Raw genomic sequence first — 9,027 nt, 5'->3', positions numbered from 1 at the left:
CTCCAAAATCACTGCAGATGGTGACTGCAGCCATGAAATTAAAAGATGCTTACTCCTTGGAAGGAAAGTTATGACCAACCTAGATAGCATATTCAAAAGCAGAGACAGTATTTTGCCAACAAAGGTCCGTCTAGTCAAGGCTATGGTTTTTCCTGTGGTCATGTATGGATGTGAGAGTTGGACTGTGAAGAAGGCTGAGCACCGAAGAATTGATGCTTTTGAACTGTGGTGTTGGAGAAGACTCTTGAGAGTACCTGGGACTGCAAGGAGATCCAACCAGTCCATTCTGAAGGAGATCAGCCCTGGGATTTCTTTGGAAGGAATGATGCTAAAGCTGAAACTCTGTTACTTTGGCCACCTCATGTGAAGAGTTGACTTATTGGAAAAGACTCTGATGCTGGGAGGGATTGGGGGCAGGAGGAGAAGGGGACGACAGAGGATGAGATGGCTGGATGGCATCACTGACTCGATGGACGTGAGTCTGGGTGAACTCCGGGAGTTGGTGGTGGACAGGGAGGCCTGGTGTGCTGCGATTCATGGGGTCACGAAGAGTCGGACACGACGAGCGACTGATCTGATCTGATTTGAGATTTCCACATGAAAAATCTGAATCTTCTTTCTTGTATTTGCATAATAACATTTAACCTAGATTGAATGGGTAGCTGCCCTTTTAAAGTGTGTATGTTTTTTGAAACATTTCTTTTGTTTATGTCAACTTGTGCCTCCTGTAGACATTTGACTCCACATTATTTTAGTGGAGCCCTTAGAAAGGCGAAGTTGGTTGGGCCCTTCCTTATTATACACTGTTTTGCATGTTGTTTTCATATGTGAATTTCCTATGAGTTTCTTGCAGCCAAGGCCCATCCATACCTTACACGTTTGTCAACTCATACTGCCTTGTGCACAGTAGGCTTGTAATAAATTGCTTGCTGAATAAATTAAAGCAATTAACAACTAAATAAAACCCTTGCCACATTCTATAAATTCTTTACTTGAAAAAGATTTTTTTTTATAGTTGCCTGCATTAGTCAACTGAAGAAAGCACTTTAGAAAACCACATTTGTAGACAAATAATAAAATTGCACCATAGATCATGATTACCGAACAGGCCCTGTATCATTGTTGAATGTTAACAAAATGACTGATCTCTTAAGGTGATATATGAGATGTGACCTAGCATTGCACTAACAAACGTTATTTGCTTACAAAAGGTTTTGATAAATTCACTCTTATCCTTTTACTAGTAGAAATGTGTTTTACCACCTGTCAATATAGTGACAGAAATTCTGAAAACTTCATGATAGAGCCATCACTTTTTCAAAATGCTATTAGATATGTCAAGATGTGATGGCAAAATTTCTTCAGGAATCTTAACAGAGGTTAATTTCAACTTCTATGTTTAGTTTTGTGAAGGAAAGCAGGAATTTATTCATTTATTTATTCATTTTAGGATTCCATACAACATCTCTTGTATGTTACAGCTGCTTTGAGTTGGGGAAGGAAAAGTAGATAGCAAATAAAATAAATGTTGGTTATGCAGAAAAGTTCAACAAGTAACTACCTCCTAGTTGTAATATTTTCTGGGAACCCTCATAGCTGCATGAAGATAACCTACAATTTAAAACACACTCTTCAAGTTTCTTACATATATTAAATTAAGCTTGATAACATGTGTGGAAGGATAAGGGAGGAAAATCTGAATGTATGGCTAAGAGCTGTAAAGTTGCAGTTGTCTTTTTATCACGGGTGTTTTATTCAGAGTTCCTTTTCTTTTAAGTGTCCAGAATAAAGATGGTGAGACAGAACACCCAACACAGAACTTTGGCATTGACGAAGTCAGGCTTCTCTTGGTCTCATAGTCTGAACTTTGAATATATAAAATTTAGAGACAAAGATTTCATCTGAATACAGATTTACCTCATTTTATTGCACCTGGCTTTATTGCACTTTGCAGATAATGTGTTATTTTATAAGTTGAAGGTTTGTGGCAACCCTGCATCAGACAAGTCTTTTGGTGCCATTTTTCCAACAGCATTTGCTCAATCTATATCTGTGTCACATTTTGGTAACTCACAATATTTCAAACTTTTCATTATTGTTATATTTGTTATGATGATCTGTGGTCAGTGGCCCTTGATGTTACTATTGAGATTGTTTTGGGCACCGTGAACCATGCTCATGTAAGACAGCAAACTTAATTGAAATGTGTTGTGTGTGTTCTGACTGCTCTGTTCCACTGGACTGGCTGCTCCTCAATCTCTCTCCATCTCCTTGGGCCTCCCTATTCCTTGAGACAAACCAGTTAGGCCAATTAATAATCCTGCAATGACCTTAAAATGTTCAAGTGAAAGGAAGAGTTACAAGTCTCTCAGTTTAAATAAAAACTTCGAAATGACTAAGCTTAGTGAGGAAGCCACGTTGAAAGTTGAGACAGATTGAAAGCTAGGTCTCCTGTGCCAGTTAGAGAAATGCAAAGGGATCATCTTGAAGAAAATTAAAAGTGCTTCTCAGTGAATACATAAATGATAAGAAAGTGAAATAGCCTTGTTGCTCTTATGGAGAAATTTTAATTGATCTAGATAGGAGATCAAACCAGCTATAATGTTCCCTTAAGCCAAAACTTATTTCAGAGTCAGGATCTAACTCTTTTCAATTCTACAAATGCCAGAAGAGGTGAGGAAGCTGTATAAGAACAGTTTAAAGCTAGTAGCAGTTGGTTTGTGAGGTCTAAAGGAAAAAGTCAAAGAGCTTCCAAAACATAAAGGGACAAGGTGAATAAAGCAGTAAATGCTGGTATAAAAGCTGCAGCAGGTTGTCCAGAAGATGTAGCTAAGATCATTAAAGAAGGTGGCTACTTTAGAAAATAGGTTTTCCATGTTGGAGAAATAGCCATATATTAGAAGAAGATGCTATCTAGGACTTTTATAGCTAGAGAGGACAAAGTCTGTTCCTGGCTTCAAAGCTTCCAAGGACAGATGGAAGCCAATGTTCATTTACCATTCTGAAAATCCTAGGGCCCTTAAGAATTTGCCTATATCTACTCTGCCTGTTCTCTATAAATGCAACAACAAAGCCTGAATGACAATGCATCTGTTGAAAATATGGTTTAATGAATATTTTATGCCCACTATTAAAATTTACTGCTCAGGGGAAAAAAGAGATTCCTTTAAAAATATTCTTGCTTACTGACAATGTACCTGGTCACCCAAGAGCTCTAATGAAGATATATTAGGAGATTAATATTATTTTTATGCCTAATCACATAACACTCATTCTCAGCCCATGGATTCAGGAGTAATTTCAATTTTGAAGTCTTATTATTTAAGAAATACATTTTGTAAGGCTAGAGCTGCCATAAACCATAATTGTTTTGATGGATCTGGACAAAGTAAACTGAAAATTTTCTGAAAAATATTCATCATTCTAGATGCCATTAAGAACATTAATAATTTATGGGAAGAGGTCAAAATATCAACATTAACAAGAGTTTATTTTAAGTTAATTCCAACCCTCATGGATGGCTTTGAGACATTCAAAATTCATTGGAGGAAATAACTGCAGATGGGGTAGAAATAGCCAAAGAACTATAATTAGAAATGAAGCCTGAAGATGTGTCTGAATAGCTGCAATCTCATGATAAAAACTTAAATGGATGAAGAGTTGTTTTTTATGAACAAACCAAAATTGGTTTCTTGAGATTGAATCTCTCTGCAAAGATGCTGTTGAAGATTATGGAAATTACAACAAAGGATTTAGAATATTACATAAGCTTAGTTAATAAAATAGCATCAGGATTTGAGAGGATTGATTCCAGTTTTGAAAGAAGTTTGGGAACTTCCTTGGTGGTTCAGTGGTTAAGATTCTGTGCTTCCACTGCAGGGGGCATGGGTTCCATCCTGCATGCTGTGTGGTTCAGCCAAAACAAAAAAAGAAGTTTTACTGTGGGAAAACCCTGACAAACAGCATTGCATGCTACAGAGAAACTGGTTGTGAAAGGAAGAGTCAATTAATGCAGCAAATGCAAAACTTCATTGTTGTCTTATTTAAAAAAATTGCCATGGCCACCCCAGTCTTCTGCCACCACCACCTTGATCAGTCAAAAGCAATGAAGCATCAACCTCTACCATCAAAAAGATGATGACTCGCTGAAAGCACAGGTGATGATTAGCATTTTTTAGCAGTGAAATCTTTTTAAATTACTGTATGTACATTGTTGTTTTTAAAAGACACAATGCTATTGCACACATAATAGATTAGAGTACAGTATAAACTTAACTTTTATATGTACTAGGAAACCAAAAAATTCATGTGGCTTGCTTTATTGCTATGGTGTGGAACAGAGCCTGCAATATCTCCAAGGTTTCTGCCTGTGTAAGCTCTGTCATTTGATTTTATATGGCCTATCTGAGCTTCATTTTACCTATAAAATGTAATTAACCCTCTTAAAAACATGAACTTTGGGGCATGGTTGAGAGTATTTAAAATCAAGTAACTAATGTACTCAAAACAGCCTCTCCTTTGCCTTCCAGCTTTTGGAGACTTTATGCTTCCTCCATTCTTACCTTTTCAAAACCTTATGGGGGGAAAGGATCTGATAAGATTACTCATATTTATATACAAATAACTGATATTGCATCAAGTATACTTGCCCTTATATATGTTTGTTGTTGTTTAAGTCCTGTCAGACTCTTTGTGACCCCATGGACTGTAGCCTGCCAGGCTCCTCTGTCCATGGATTTCCCAAGCAAGAATACTGGAGTGGGTTGCCTTTTCCTTCTTCAGGGGATCCTCCGGACCCAGGGATCAAACCCAGGTCTCCTGCATTGCAGGCATATTCTTAACTGCTGAGCCATCAGGCAAGCCCTTATATATATTTATCTGGGGCCAAAGGTCTTAAGCCCAAAGAATGAATATGTAACTGTGAATTTTAGGAATTAAATTCTAATTAATTTTAATATTTTAAGCACTAATTATTGAAGGAGATATTCATTGCTCAGATATTCACTTCCCATGATTTCTGTTCCACTTCTGGAAATGGTATGCAGTCTGCATACTTAGTAGTCAAACACCCAAGTGGGCATTGGTGACTAATAAGTAAGACTTAAAAAAGAATGATTTTCTTGGTGGTTAAGTTTTTGTTTAAAAAGACACCTGGTTTCTTCTATTTCTTATTTTAGAAAGAAGTGTCTCATCCATAATTAGGAAGCGCGGAACTCCCAAACAGAATACTATCACTGACAATGACATTGTTACTCAAAGTTTTTTCCACTCAACTAAGGGAAGGCCTGGGATAGGAATTAAGGCAGTATCTGTATAGTTGCAATTGTCCAGGAGATATAAAGATGAGGCAGATGAGGCTTTGCTTCCTTAAAGGGAAAGAACACCTTCTTACAGGAGATAAAGGGCATAAAACATACATTAAGTTCAATTTTTCAGCCCCATTGAAAGGGTTAAACATAATTATCTGAATATAACATCACTGGTGGGATCAGCATTCTAAACTGAAATTTCAGATTTAGATCATAGTATGAGATTAATGGATAGAGGTTTGAGCAAATAATTGGCTACATCCTAGACTCACTCTTGCTTCACCATTACCATTAGACTAATGATTATTTCTTTTTAATGACTAATTTTTAAGTCAGTCCCCTTAGCAGTCACATGTGGCAGAGATTGCCGCAAGGTTCATTTTAAAACTGAGAAAAATAGGCTTGTGTGACATGTTAAACATCAAAGCAGCAGGTGAAACAGATTCTAAGCCAGGCAGTCTGTTGAAACCAAAAGCAGTTTGAATTCTTTAAATTTGCTAAAGTAATCAAACCAGGAGGCCTTTAGACAAAGGTGGCTGTAATGCCATGACAGTCTACCTAAGCAAAGCAAAATCTCAGCTTGTAAGTGCCTCAAGGTTACAAAATTAAAAAGCTGAGGACAGACAATTACAAACAGCCAACTCAGCTTTAATCATGAAAATGAAAAGCCAGTACTTGGTTGCATCAGACTCTTTGCGAGCCCGTGGACTGTAGCCCACAAGGATCCTCTGTCCATGGAATTTTTCCAGCAAGAATACTGGAGTGGGGTACTATTTTCTGTTCCAGGGGATCTTCCCGAACCAGAGATTGAACCTGCATCTTTGCATCTCCTGCGTTGCAGGCAGATTCTTTACCACTGCACCAACTAGGCTTTAAGCTATAGCCAATCAACCAAATTCCTTGCCTTCCTCCCCTCCCCTTTCTCTCTAAAAGTATTCCTCCTGGCTCTTCTCTGCAGAGTGCTCCTAACTCCTTCCTGTTTGGTGATTTGGCTTGCCCTGATTCCTGCTGTTTTTTTTTTCCCCTCAAATAAACTCTTCAACTTTTTAGTATGCTTCATGTTATCTTTTAATGAACTTTGAGAGCAGATGAAATTTATGTTTTTGATCCATCTAATTTCTCTGATAATAACCATCATCCACATCTTCGGTTTCTTTACTGTGCCAGGTACTTTATCATAGGTTACATAGTGTGTAGGCTTTTAACATCAGATTTTAAAGGGAAGCATCATTATCCAGATTTTATACTTAAAATTATGAATCCTTAAATTCATACAAAGCAAGGGCTCTTTGCTTGTAACCTGCCCCCCTCCAATCTTTCTATCCTCCTGTCTCTCTAGTTGGGAATGACGTGAATGATCTCAAGAGTAGAAATTCACTGTCCTGTCCACTCTTCAAAACCTTTGAGTAATAACACTATAAAGGAAAAGGAGACCAGGTCCCTTTTTGTTCAGGAAGATTGACTCTAATAACTGCCTGGTAATTTAATATTTTTTTCAACTTTGCTTTTGAAAAGATCAAAAAGGTACCAAAATTGACTGTCCGTATGTTGCATTAGTATAAACGGGTAGCGTGAAAAGAGTTCCATACACACACATATACGTGCATGGGATACAAATACACTGTACTTCTTTCCAGTTTTGTGATTGGATCTCTACTGAAAATAAATAGTGCCACCTGGTGGAGTTTAGCAGATGTGAAAACCTGTCCTTCAAGTTCGCTGGACTCGGTTTTGTTCAGTTTGAGAGTCTACATGTTTTTATATTGCACTATGGAGAAGGCAATGGCAACCCACTCCGTACTCTTGCCTGGAAAATCCCATGGATGGAGGGGCCTGGTGGGCTTTAGTCCATGGGGTCGCTAGGAGTCGGATACGACTGAGCGACTTCACTTACACTTTTCACTTTCATGCATTGGAGAAGGAAATGGCAACCCACTCCAGTGTTCTTGCCTGGAGAATCCCAGGGATGGAGGAGCCTGGAAGACTGCAGTCCATGGGGTCGCTGAGGGTCGGACATGACTGAGCGACTTCACTTTCACTTTCCACTTTCATGCATTGGAGAAGGAAATGGCAACCCACTCCAGTGTTATTGCCTGGAGAATCCTAAGAACAGGGGAGCCTGGTGGGCTGCCGTCTATGTGGTTGCACAGAGTCGGACACTACTGAAGTGACTTAGCAGTAGCGGCAGCAGGGAACCTTCAGGGTATCTGGTCACAAAAATAAGTAAGACGTGATTTCTGTCCTCAAAGAACATGCAATATTGTGAGGCTGCTTACATTGAAATTGCCAAAGCTATGCCTTGGGGAAATTGTGTTGAAGAGGGGAGTCTAGAGGAGGTGCGGCTCTGGGAAGGGTACCTGGCTTGGAGGGTTCTTGCCTGAGAAGTAGTCAGCAGCAGAGATGACGGAACAGGGACGATATCGTGAACCATAGCACTGAAGTAAGAAAAAGCATCCGTCTTTCAGAAAAGCAAGTAGTTTGTAATCCTAAAACTTAAACTTGGGAAAAGCAGCAGAGACAGAAGACGAGTCTGCAGAGTGATCCCAGACTGGTCCCAGAAGCCTGGCTGAGGACACTATGCTGAGAAGAGGGCAAGTTTCTGATTGTCCTTTGTGAGGTGGGGAGATGGTTAAGGTTTAATACATCAGTCTCTTGGTCGAGAAGAGGATAACTGTGAGAAGGAAAGAGGCTTTGGTTGATCAAGCTTTGGGTCCCATTGATCTCAGAGAGAGCAGTGAGCAGTCCTGAAGAGAGATCTTAGTTCCTTGCCCAGGAATTGAACCTGAGCAGCCTGGATGGAGGAGAAGGAAATGGCAACCCACTCCAGTATTTTTGCCTAGAGAATCCTGTGGACGGAGGAGCCTGGTGGGCTGCTGTCCATAAGGTTGCACAGAGTCAGACACGACTGAAGCAACTTAGCAGCAGCAGCAGCCTGGATGGAAACCCAGGAATTCTAGCCACTAGACCACCACTGGGCTCTTGCCTCCTTTTGAAAGCAAGAATGCTTCAAAGAGGCAAAAACTATAAAAACAAGTACAAAGTTTATTATTAGAGACATAGCACAGTAAGTGGGAAAGCATACAGAGAAACAGTTTGCTTATTTAAGACTAAAGCTAGGCAGAAATACACATGTGGAGAGAAAGGGTATGAGTGTCCTCTCTAATGAGAAGGAGCACAGGAAAGAGGTGATTTTAATTACTTCTATAGGACAGTCTTTATTTACCAATTATCCTGTTTCTTTTTCACACCTCACCTGCCCTAGGATCCTTCCCAACATGCATGCACAACTTTTTGTTAGAATAGATCTTACTGCAGAGGCCTGTGGGGGTATGTCCACAGTTATTATGGAGTGGCACCCCTTCCCTTTTGACCTTCAAGGAACCTTTTGAGCATATGCAGACAGAGAAGTTTTTTGTTGTTGTTTTGTTTTTAACATTAGACTGTATCTATTTATTCGGAGAAGGCAATGGCACCCCACTCCAGTATTCTTGCCTAGAAAATCCCATGGACGGAGGAGCCTGGAAGGCTGCAGTCCATGGGGTCACTGAATGTCGGGCACAACCGAGCGACTTCACTTTCACTTTTCTCTTTCATGCATTGTAGAAGGAAATGGCAACCCACTCCAGTGTTCTTGCCTGGAGAATCCCAGGGATGGAGGAGCCTGGAAGACTGCAGTCCATGGGGTCGCTGAGGGTCGGACATGACTGAGCGACTTCAC

The sequence above is a fragment of the Bison bison genome, unplaced genomic scaffold (assembly GCF_000754665.1).
Source record: "Bison bison bison isolate TAMUID 2011002044 unplaced genomic scaffold, Bison_UMD1.0 scf7180017864376, whole genome shotgun sequence".
Lineage (NCBI taxonomy): Eukaryota > Metazoa > Chordata > Mammalia > Artiodactyla > Bovidae > Bison > Bison bison.
The sequence above is the reverse complement of the archived record's forward strand: the minus strand, read 5'-3'. Positions refer to the sequence as shown.